This window comes from Prunus mume, linkage group LG1 (genome assembly GCF_029339155.1).
Source record: "Prunus mume cultivar Tortuosa linkage group LG1, ASM2933915v1, whole genome shotgun sequence".
Taxonomy (NCBI): Eukaryota; Viridiplantae; Streptophyta; class Magnoliopsida; order Rosales; family Rosaceae; genus Prunus; species Prunus mume.
Window position 1 is genome coordinate 161114 of NC_142698.1, and position 11108 is coordinate 172221.

The 11108-nt window shown below is 35.6% G+C and overlaps 1 long non-coding RNA gene across 2 annotated transcripts; it reads left to right on the forward strand.

Moving 5' to 3' along the window:
• Window positions 1-521: 521 nt before the first annotated feature.
• LOC103343362 (uncharacterized) lies at window positions 522-3367 on the forward strand. Of its 2 annotated transcripts, none has more exons than XR_514936.3 (8): window positions 522-627; window positions 739-824; window positions 1313-1724; window positions 2249-2329; window positions 2429-2487; window positions 2566-2627; window positions 2812-3054; window positions 3219-3367. It is a non-coding gene; the product is annotated as an uncharacterized LOC103343362 (long non-coding RNA). The 2 variants fall into 2 exon arrangements; XR_001678518.2 differs by having other exon boundaries at window positions 2432-2487.
• Window positions 3368-11108: the final 7741 nt, after the last annotated feature.

Below are 11108 nucleotides of genomic sequence, written 5' to 3' on the forward strand. Positions count from 1 at the left end.
AAAATGAAAATAAGGTAATCTATATACCTGGAGTGCACCACCACCAGTTAGCAAATGGGCAATTTGAAGACCTCCTTGTGCTTGAATAGGTCCGCCACAATACATGTGGATACATATCATGCATTTAAATGCAATGAAATTTGATGAAATTGATACATTTTTAATTTTTTCGTTAGAAGAAATTGATAGTTGCAACGTGGATGCTTGACAATGTTCGTACTTTGTTTCTGACTAAAATGTATGGAAAATTGACAAGATAAAATATAATATACTAAGGTGCAGAGTTTGAGATTGAGTAAAAGCCTCACACATTTAGGCGGGCTGCAATATATTGATTTTATAATAGTCATAGTATATTTATGATACAGTCCACTTCTTATGATCGTTGGATGAGTAGTTTGGGCATGTGAAATAATCCACACCGTTGCTTGTTGGTTACCGGTTAATTTGTTGCTATAGGTAAAATAAATAAAACAAAAAAAATTGCTCTCTCCTTCAGTCATAGACATTTCAGAGCCGCTCCTCTTATTTTTCTTTCCCTTTGAGTTCGATTCTTTCTACAGCTGCTCCTTTCCTCCTTATGTGACAACGACATAGCACCAACAACCACATCTCCTCTCCTCTCAGGTAAGTCAGTGTCCTCATTCTCATTCTTCTATCTCCTTACATCTCTCTATGAACAGAGCCGCACTACCTCCTCTTTTCTCAGTCTCTGTCTGATTTTGATTCCATCCACAGGCTCTCCTCCTTCTGTGACGACGTAGACGAGACAGGGTCGGCGACGTCATATTCTTTCCTCAATTCCTATCTCATATCAGTTTAAGGTAAGCATCCTCTTCCTTTGAATTTAGGGTTTTTTCTGTTAAATTAGACTTGTTGAATTAGGGCTTCTAAATTGAATTGAGGGTTGAGGTAGATTATTTTTTCTATTAAATTAAGGCTGTCAAGGTGGTTGAGACACTGATGGATTGATAGTTTTTGATTTTCTGGATATTTGGTGGGTCTAATTTATTTGATTTGTTAATCTTTGAATATTGATAAGTTTGGAGCTCATTTATTGGAATGTATTGGTCTTCAAAGCTTTTTTTCACTCGCGCTTTAACTACCTTGACAAGTTAATTACAGTGTATTTGTCTTTCCTCATTTATTGGAATGTATTGCTCTTATTTTTCTTTTATATATATATATTGGGTTCAGTTCCTTAGTGTGTTTGGCTCCTCTTCCTCCGTAGTAGCAGAAGTTTTTAAGCTGAGAAGCTTTTGTTTTGTGTCATCCAACCATGGTGTCTTACTTGTGCGTACTTCGTCTATAGACAGTACATAAACATTGTTGTAGCAGTGATTAATAACTACAAGATTATCAGCAAAGAAAAAGCAAGCATCTGGAGTCTCGGATTTGTGGCGATTAGATAATGCTCCACATTCAACTTTAAGGCTATATCTGCCTTACATGAAATCAGTGAATGCTCAGCTAACTTAAGACACATATAAGAAGAAGAACTATTGTTGGCTAGTGACAGACATTCAATCCAAGCATATAAATATGAAAAAGAAGGAACCGAAGGGAGAGGGATGATGACTTCTTATGACAGAACATCAATCAGGAATCAGGATAGCTAAAAAGTAAAGAGATGTCTACTATTCAACCAATTATCTTCAGAGTCAATCAATCCATATTGGGATGACAGTCGGGTCAAGCATCCCATATTGTTTTGTCTCGTGCAGGTAAGACTACTTTTTCTCTATATTGGTTGTGTTTGAAAAAACAAAAGGAAATTGGGTTGAATTCCTTAGTGTGTTTTATTTTTTAGTTTCTGGTTTAATTTGTTGGTGGGTAGGCATTATGATTCTGCTTTGGGTTGATTATTTTTTAAAATTTATGTTTCTCTGCTAGCCATTAGTTGATGTGTAGATTTACAGTAGCTGCTTCTTCTTGGGTAATCTTCACCGTACATCCCTCCAGATTTATAACTGCTGCTAGTTCTTGGTTTTTTTATTTATATATTTCATTTTTATGCTTTTAGTTGGCATGTTACTAAATTTTCAAAAAACTTTAATTATGGTTACGATTGAAAATGCTTCTAAGCTGCTTCAGGCCATGGAGTTATGATCTAAATTAGTATCTGCCAAATTGAAAGTTCGACAATGATTGTAGTGCCATTTTATCATATTTGCTATTGTATTGTAGGGAACTTTGATTCCTCAATTCTTTCCACTGAAATACCATTAATCTTTCTCCTGTATTGTAGGGAATTTTGTTTCCTCTGGCCTCACAGCAAAGACTACGTAATTTGGATTTGAAATGTGTGTACTTTGATTTCTGTGCTTAGGTAAATATTCTTGCTTTAAGTGTTGTTTCTGTTGCGTTTAATTTTGTTTATGTAAGTGAAAGCTCAACAACTAATATGAACTTTTAATCATGGTCATAGTAGAAAAAATATAGTGGAGGTTGCTGTGGTCTCTGAGATAGTTGCAGGCCTTTACAAAGGTAGTTCTAACTTCTATTCTTTTGATGTGGTCTCTGTGATAGTTTTCATAATGTAGCTGTTTCTTGTTGCTTTTGTAGGGTTGATCTGGAAAAGAGACATGCAGAGAAGGAATGGGTAGAAAAGGGGCACATGCCTTCTGGTTATTTTCTTCCTCTTACTTTCCAAGTTTTAGTTGGTAGTTTCTTGCCTTTTATGAATGATTTTCTTAATGCCTTGTCTTTGCAATATGCGACATTTGACTTTGGACAACACCCAATAATTGACCTGTGGGTAGTGATCTATAACTATTGTTTTATTTGGCTTGTATGTTTTCCTGTTTACAGGACTTCTCAACCCACTGAACATGAAACTTCACTGCAATTAATGGTACCATGCATATGAAGAGTCCTAATTTACATGGCTTCTAAATCTTCTTCATGCGAAAGGGACTCACTCTTCTTCTTGGGCTTCTTAATTTGAAATTGGTCTTTATTATGTTTTCCAGCTAGGTATTGTTTTGATTTTGATTTTGGATTTGCAGGTATTCCAACTAGCAGCCCATCCACCTTTCCCAGCATCTTATATGGGTAAAATTTTGTTTTTTGTTTTTTGGTTTTTTCTTCAAATTTATCTCTCTGTCTTTGTCTTTCATTTTGGTGAATGGTTGGAGATTTTATTTATTTATTTTAATGATGCATGAGGAATATATATATATATATATATATATTCATTTTGGTGAATTATTTTTCAGGTCGGGGTAAAGAATTAGGCCAAGTACAAGACTAATATACTATTTTGGAGTCTATTTATTTGGCTACTTGAATTTGTAATATTTTCATTGTATCTGGAGATTCTTTTTTTGTTTTATTTTATTATTATTATTTTATTTTTAATACATAATGACTTGAGATTTTATATTTATAATTATTGGTTATGTAAAGTGAATGTATTGAACAATACTTTCAATTACATGAATGAAGTTTATGTTAGCTTTGATGTAGTACCATTGAGAATAAGCTTTTAAAGTAAATTTGACTGTTATATCATAGTTTATGTGCCAATTGAAAGAATCATCCCATTAGCATTGTGAGTGGGCATTGTACCATAAAGTTGTATTTTCATGTTAGTGTATGCATATTGCCATGTTATTGACAGTCTTTTCAATTTTGAGAAAGTATATACAATATGTGATTTGTCAATGCAATTGACAAACAGGTAGTGTTATTTGCATTCTAGTCGTGCAATTGACAAACAAAGGTGTACTATTTGCATTCAAGTCGAGCAATTGCCATTATTTATGCACAATTAATTGAAAATGTAAATATAATATGTGATTTGTCAATGTAATTGACACACAGGTAGTGTAATTTGCATTCCAGTAGTGCAATTGACAATCAAAGTAGTCCTATTTGCATTTCAGTCTTGCAATAATCGTTATTTTTGCACAATTATGAAACCTAGAATCTTTCACTAATGATAAATCCTTCATAATTAATTGTATATTCAAAAGGTTGTAATCCATGTGCAAAAAAACTTTGTAGAATGCATAAAAACATTGCTTAATAGTAAGTGACCGGTTAAATGGGTTGCTCCAAGTTAAAAAAAGAAAAAAATAAAAGAGAAATATGAAAAGAAAGAAGGCTTTCCTGCGACTTCTATCTCTTCCTCTTCTTGGCACTTCTATCTCTTTTTCTTCGCACAACTCATGTCTCTTCTTCTTGATACAATCAGTCTTTTTCCCATGGTTGCTCTCTCTTCTTTAGTTGGGCTTGTTAAAATGAAGGTTTGATTATTCAAGAATAAAAGAAAGGTAGGGAAGAGAGAGTGTGAGAGAGAGAACAGAGAGAGTAGTAGAAGAAAGAAATCAAAGCTTTTGTATATTTCTCAATCATCTGAGCAGTACAATTGTAAGCTTATATATTCTTAGCTTTTGCTTACTGATTAAGCACTATTATTGACTAGCTTTTTTGATTTTCTAACCACTTCACATGATAGCACAGAGCTTCTTGGTTCTATTGTTGTTCTTTTTTTGTGGTAGATGTTAAGTGTTAGCTTATGTAATTTGTTTGATGTTACAGACTTATTATATATTGATGTCAAATATGATCGTGTATTGTTCTATCTCAATGGGTTCAATGAGTTAATTCCAAAGGAAGTGACCATAAGATGGAAAGGGCACTGATATATTGGCTCACCTAAGATGAAAAGGTAATAATGTAATTGACAAACAGTTAGTTGAAAATTGCAAACGAATAATGCAATTGACAAACAATTAGTTGTAAATTTTAAACGTGCAGTTATCAAATGTGTCTATGTTCTTCACTTTTGGCTTGGTTTTCCACATGGTTTCACTTCCCATTCCAAATAGTTTTGTAACCCGAAAGTGAATATTTTTTTTTGGCTCAAAAAACTCAATGTTGTATGTTGTAAATATGATTTTTGTCCTGTGTAAATATGTTGTAAACATGTATTTAAAAAAAAATTTAATTTAATTTTTTATTTTTTATTTTTAATCAAGTTAAGATAGGGCATTAGAGAAGTAAATTAGGTCCTTACATTGTAAACAAAAGGGTTTACAATAGTAAGGACTTGTATTACTCTGTTGGACATTTGTGTGTTCCATTATATTATAAAATCAATCCTTATTCGTGTAATATCGCAATTTACAAACATAAGGACATTTAGAACAATATAAAGGTAAAGTGGAACATTTGGAAGGTAAATTGGGTCCTTATACTTGTAAACATAGATGTTTACAATATTAAGGTCTCATATTACTCTATATTAGACAGTTATATTCCATAAGATTGTAAAACTCATCCTTAATCTTGTAATATCGTAATTTACAAAGATAAAGACATGTAGTACAATATTAAGGTAACTTAGGACATTAGGAAAGTAAATTGGCTCCTTATACTTGTAAACACGGATATTTACAATATTAAGGTCTCGTATTACTCTATGTTGGACAACTGTGTTCCATAAGATTATAAAATTCATCCTTAATCTTGTAATATCGTAATTTACAAAGATAAAGTCATCTAGTACAATATTAAGGTAACTTGGGACATTAGGAAAGTAAATTGGGTGCTTATACTTGTAAACACAAATGTTTACAATATTAAGGTCTCATATTACTCTATATTGGATAGATGTGTTCCATAGGATTGTAAAACCCATCCTTAATATTGTAATATTGTAATTTACAAGGATAAAGACATCTAGTACAATATTAAGGTAACTAGGGACATTAGGAAAGTAAAGTAGGTCCTTATACTTGTAAACACAAATATTTACAATATTAACGTGTCGTATTACTCTACTTTTGACATTTATGTTCCATGAGATTGTAAAATCCATCCTTAACCATTGTTTACTAGAATAAGGACCCAATTTACATCCCTAATGTCCACTATTACCAATCCTTTGTAATATGGATCCATATTCTTGTAAATATATGATTTACAACATTATGGATTTGGTGAACCCTAACGTTGTAATCCAGGAGCAAAACCTTGTAAATTGTTACCAAAAATTTGTAAGTTACGAGTTTAGGGATTCTTTTTACAATGTTTTGGTACCCTCGTATCCCAAAATTGTAAAATCATCCCTTAATCTTGTAAACCCTCATTTTACTAGAGTAAGGACCCCAATTTACATCCTCATGGTCCGTACTTACCTATTATTTGTAATTTGGATCCATATCCTTGTAAAATAAGGATTTACAATGTTAAGGATTGCGAGAACCCTAACGTTGTAATCGTGGTACAAAAACCTGTAAATCACTACCTAAATCGTGTAACTTACATGCGTATGGATCCATTTGACAACGTTTTGGTACCCTCGTATCCCAAAATTGTAAGATCGGCCTTTAATCTTGTAAACTCTTATTTTACTAGAATAAGGACCCAATTTACATCCTCATGGTCCAAACTTACCTATTCTTTATAATTTGGATCCATGTCCTTATAAAATAAGGATTTACAACATTAAGGATTATGAGAACCCTAATGTTGTAATCATGGTGCAAAAACCTGTAAATCACTACCCAAATTGTGTAACCTACATGTTTATGGATCTTCTTTACAACGTTATGGTACCTTTGTATCCCAAAATTGTAAAATCAGTCCTTAATCTTGTAAACCCTCATTTTACTAGAATAAGGACCAAATTTACATCCTCATGGTCCGCACTTACCAATTTCTTGTAATGTGGATCCATATCCTTGTAAAATAAGGATTTACTACAGTAAGAATTATGAGAACCCTAACGTTGTAATCGTGGTACAAAAACTTGTAAATCACTAACCAAATCGTGTAACTTACATGTTTTTGGATCCTCCTTACAAGGTTATGGTACCCTCGTATCCCAAAATTGTAAAATCGGCCATTTGTCTTGTAAACCCTCATTTTACTAGAATAAGGACCCAATTGACGTCCTCATGGTCCGGAGTTACCAATTCCTTGCAATGTGGATCCATATCCTTGTAAATGAGTATTTACAACATTATGGATTAGGTGAACCCTACTATTGTAATCCTGGTTCAAAAACTTGTGAACTGCTACCCAAATCTTGTAACTTATAAGTTTTAGGATCCTCTTACAATGTCATGGTACTCTCATATCCAAACTACCGTAAATCACTATCCAATCATATGCCAATTGCCAAATAGGAAGGGCATAATTGCATGACCCTTATGCAATTGCATTTTCAAAAAGTGGAAACTTGATAACTTGTATAACCGGTAACCAATTTTTTTAAAAATCTGGGAGCATCATAAAGGACAAATGGTGTATGGGTGCACCTGGTGCACTATAGAAGGTGCCTATTGATTAATTAGTTTTGGTTTGTGGTTCACACAAAGGAAGGTAATTGTGAAACACACAAAGACCTTGACTTCAAGATTTGTTTGACACGCGTCTTTGACAAAAGCATCTTTTATACCATGACTTTAGGGTTCGTTTGGGACACGCTTTTAACAAAAGCGCATTTATTATAAAAAAAATTTGAAATTTTTTCATAAGATATCCAAGTACTTCATGAAAAAGTACCTAGGATTGTGTTCACTAAAAATGTTTTTCCAAAAAGTACTTCTATGACTCAAATGTTCTTCTAAATTTTTCTGTCCACCATGTCAAAAGTACTTTTAGCTCTTTCAAAAGCACTTCAAAAACAAATCTTTTCATGGTGTGTTTACTAATTAGGAATTGAAATTCTCATTAGGAATTGAATTCCACATACAAAGGATTCTTGCGTTTACTTCACATCAAGGAATTGAAAAGTAAGTGGGGCCCACACAAAATTAGGAATTGAATTCGTGGTTTTAGAGAAATTCAATTCTTAGGTGGGAGGTAGTATTCTATTTCTTGGAGAACTAACTCATTATGAATTCATCTTTCTTACCCATTATATCCTCACACAATTTTTAAAATTCCAAAATTGTCATCTACTTTAACCCAACAACGAGGAAATTTTAGTAATTAGTACCACACTTACCCCAATTCCATATGGTTTAGAAATAACTTCAATAGGAATCCAAAATTGTTGCTCTCATCCGAAGCAGCGTTTGCCAAAGTTTCCCACTTTTCAAAAACCAGTTATTCTATTTTTCACACACACACACACACACACACACACACACACACACACACACACACACACACATACTATGCAAGTATGTATTGTGGGAGCAAATATTCCAGCTTCCAATCACAAAGCGACGCGTGGGCAAGAAGAGTATCACCTAGGTCAGTAATTAGGTCCATTTATTTGGCCAATTAATTGAGACCAAAAATAGGAATATTATCTTAAGGGAGATTCTCCAATAAGTATTTAAGTTAAGGATTAGTTACATATATACTTCTAATCTCGGCTGTTGAATTGCATCTAAGAGACTACCAACACATTTAATGAATGTAATTCGCGGCCAAGATTAGAAGCATGTAACCAATCCTTAACATAAAATACTTATTGGAGAATCTCCCTTATCTTAAATATGGGATATTTTCTTTATTTGGGCAATTTGGGATATTATTTTTTTTGGGGGATATTATCATCAAATAGGGATTTAATCCTTATCAAAATCCCTAATTGACTCAATCTCTCCATTTAAGGGAACGAATATCTTGCTTCCAAATAGGAATTATTCTTTGAAAAACCCTAGATGGTTAGAGCCCTATAGATACGTAGCCACATTCAACACATGAGGCAATTCCAAAAACCCTGTTAAAACCTCTCTCTCTCTAGCCGTCAACCACACCCAGCTGCGGCTACTCCCTCTCTCATCTCTCCCACATGGCTAAGTGCAAACCTTTTGGTGCATTCATTGAGAGCACAAGTTATACTCAACCGCGTGCTCTTGAATTAAAGGAATATGTTTCCTCCTTTTCATCACTCAACTGAAGCCTTCCAAACATTCATAGTTGGAAACAAGTACACGAGAAGCAAGGTCTTCGTGACAATTCAATCTGCGATGGATCCGAACCTCCACAGCGCCATGACATCACAATAACCACCGTTTTCCACTGCTGAGGTCGTTGCCCAATACCCTAGTGGCACCTTGGCTTCCGCCATGGTTCCAGCCACCATCTTCCTTCTCGGCCCTATCGCCGAGACCACTGTTCTAGCGCCAGCTGCCATGCCACGTCACGGCCCTGTGGCCAGCATTGCCAATGACTAGAATTTGTTTTTCAATTGGAAGTGGTGCATATTGTGGTGATATTTTTTTTTCGAATCGCCTAATTCAATAGCTCAAAAATAGGTGAAGTCTTGCAGCCACATTGCACCGGAAGCAACTTTCTTCACAACCCCACAACCGTATTTACCTCTCACTTGCACCCCACGGCCTAGCAACTGCACGACTTTGTGCTCAGGACAACCTTGCCTCCATAAGCCTTCATCGCATGGTCCAACAATGTTCACTGCGGCACCATCATAATCCAAGATGGATTCTCCTAGCACTGCTATTCCGTCGGCACCACCTACGACCTAATCTTGGAGTAAGTGCTTCGTTTCCCCCTTTTCCTCCACGTTTGATGTATGCTCTCGCATACTCCTCCAATGAAAAGCTAGCCCATGTGCAATTGGGCTCCATACAATTCTCTCCTCTTTATCCATGAAGTCGAGCAGGCCTTAGTCTTAGAGTTAACCAATTGGCTCAAAGAGTGGACTACTAAAACAACTTGGTTAGATAGCTCCTCAACCAGATTGACTTGGTCCAAGACCTTGGCCTTAGACTGTAAGACGAAGAGAGAATAATGGACGAACACACCCATAGGGAGTTCAAGAGGTGCCATGCAGGTTGAGCACAAGCAAGCAAACAAGGAGAAGTACAAGAGCGTGTTGCTCAACACGTCAGCATGTTGCAAGCTTCAGCGAGCCTTACTCAAAATAAATTGAGTCTCCGATCAAGATTAAGTCCGAAGGTCAATGTGCATGAGAGGTTGGGCTAAGCCCTAAGCGTTTCCACTACAACGCCAAGCGCTTCATCACGCTATCTCAGATCTTCAAGAATCCTCTTGCCTTTTGTGCTTGTAAGATTAACAGCACGTGAGGACTTGGGAACGGAGGTAGCGTGACCACTCGGCTCTAGAATCTCAGGAAGCCTCTCCATCTTCCCCCTTTATGATCTTCACCTTCAAAACAACATATTCTAACCTTCTATCAATGGTAGAACGTTTAGAGACTGTCTCTTTCCCTGGCCTCTGTAGAAAAATGGATGCTCAATGTCAAAGAAAGGAAAATTGTCTAAAAATTAAGCAAGGATTTGAGGTAAACCTGAGTCACCGGTGTAGTAGTCGTTTCAGGCATCCCTTCCTCCCCAAAGGGTGAGTCCACTCTTGGTCTCTTCTCACGGGTTTCTACGATTACAAGCATACAAGTTAATTCACAAAAACTGCCTCTAAAAAATTCGAGGATAGGCTGTAAAATGGAATTTTGCCTTATACTAGGGTTGATTCAGGATCAACATCTGAAGCTAAGGGAGCAGAGGCCCAAAAGGTTGAGAAGGAGGTGGAAGGACTGAAGTTCTTTCTGTTTCTTCCTCTTCTAACGAATCCCTATTAGAAACCGGAGAAACTCTTCAATCGGTTGAGAAAGAAACAGAATCATCCTCATTCACAAGAGAAGGAATCAAAACTCTAGCAAAAACCTTACCAACATCTTCAGGTCCACTTGATTCACCCAAGACAGTTTCTGATAACCACCAAAAACAATCCAGATTGTTAGAATCTTGTATGCTGAGGACGCTTCATGTCAAGATCCTTCATGTCAAACTCCCTCCCAAGCAATGTCTTCAATTTCTAGACCTTTGACATGTCTTTACATGCAATTAGCATGTTATCAACATAAAGAAGTAGAAGGATGATATCACCATCTTTGAATGCATAAGTGTATACATAGCAATCTGATTCACATCTTCTATACCCAATCTTCATCATGAAAGAATTGAAGCACTTGTTCCACTGTCTTGGAGATTGCTTCAGCTGATATAAAGACTTCTTCAACTTGCAAACCAGATTTTCCTTGTTTGCTTCAACGAACCCTTGAGGTTGGCTCATGTAGATGTCTTCCTCCAAGTCCCCATGGAGGAAAGCAGTCTTCACATCCATTTGCTCCACCTCCATGTCCTTTTGTGCTGTTA